This window comes from Perognathus longimembris, chromosome 4, assembly GCF_023159225.1.
Source record: "Perognathus longimembris pacificus isolate PPM17 chromosome 4, ASM2315922v1, whole genome shotgun sequence".
In the NCBI taxonomy this organism is placed as follows: Eukaryota; Metazoa; Chordata; class Mammalia; order Rodentia; family Heteromyidae; genus Perognathus; species Perognathus longimembris.
In genome coordinates, this window is record NC_063164.1 from 8,163,183 (window position 1) to 8,164,644 (window position 1,462).

Here is a 1,462-nt window from a genome sequence, read left to right on the forward strand (position 1 = left end):
CTGGCTAGAGATTGAAATTTGTCATGCTAATTGTGTCAATAAGAACTCATGTGGTCTTGAGTCAATCTTTTGAACTCCATGGGCCACCCCCCCCCCACCCCGCCAGATTAAGAAGATTACAGGAATTAGTTTCTTTAAAGCTTTACAATTCAATGTAATGTATTTATTGTCAATAAGATTGTTACATGTTTAAAGACATATGAACTTATAAAGAGAAAAATCACTCTCATGTTTTAGAAATTCCTACTAATCACAAGCTTAAAGCATATATTCATGACATTCTTTGTGTATGACTTACAATTTGTGTATTTTTCAAACACTAACAGACTGTTCTTGCCAAATTCACCAAGTCCTTTATTCTTTAATTTTCTATGAAATTTCTTACTAGAATAAAATGTTGATGCATTCTATAAAAGGCTGATTAGTTGTACTGAAATAAAATCACTATTGGTCCACTATTGAGTGAAATACATATGAATGACAATTGACCTGCTCTGAAAGCAGTTACTGTGCAATTCAAAGACTAAGCAATCATGTAAATGAGGACATATTAAGTATGAGAGCATTATGTCATGAGAAGAATTTTGTTGACTTCCCAGTAAGAAAGTGTGGTGACTGTCAACCTTCAAATTCTTTTCCTCATGAAGAAAATCTCCCAGAAACATGTTAAGGTTAACAAAGCCAAATTAAAGAAGCCACAGGGGCACGAAAGTATCCATCATGGAGGTGAAACACATAAGCTTTGGATTCATCTCAATCCAAACTGCCGTTGTGTGGGGGGGTATGTATGGAGGAGTGTATATGTATGTGTATATACATATATATATACAAATTATATACATTTGTATATGTTTATCTATTTTCAAATGTTAACTATTGATATATAGATAAATATGTATGGGTATATACACATGCATACATACTTATATACATTTAACTGCGTATATACATACATTGTGGATACCTTAATGCCTGTAACACAATAAGTGCTATTTAAATATGATCTGTGAAAGATAAAGATGTCTCCAAGTGTCAGTATCTCATCCCTGTAATCCTAGCTACTAAAAGACTGAGTTCTAATGAACTCAGTTCAAAGACAGTCTACGCAGGAAAGTCTGTGAGACTCATCTCCAATTAACCACCTAAAAGCTGAAAGTAGAACTGTGGCTCAAGTGGGAGTGCCAGCTATAGGAGAACAAGCTAAGAAACAGAGTCTAGGCCCTGATTTCAAGCCCCAAGGTCATCTTGGTTGAGTGCAAAACATCTTTTGATGTAGAATTCACCAATAAATAATGAAACCGATAAGACTGTATTCTAACATCACAACTATTGGTTTGGTTCTGGTTCTGTTTCAGAACTAATCCACTCTTTTCTGATGTTTGGCTTTTCCACACATTATCTTCCCTCATCTCCAAACTAAAGCCTACTCTCAGCTCCTAGATTCAGAGTATATGTAAAGAAT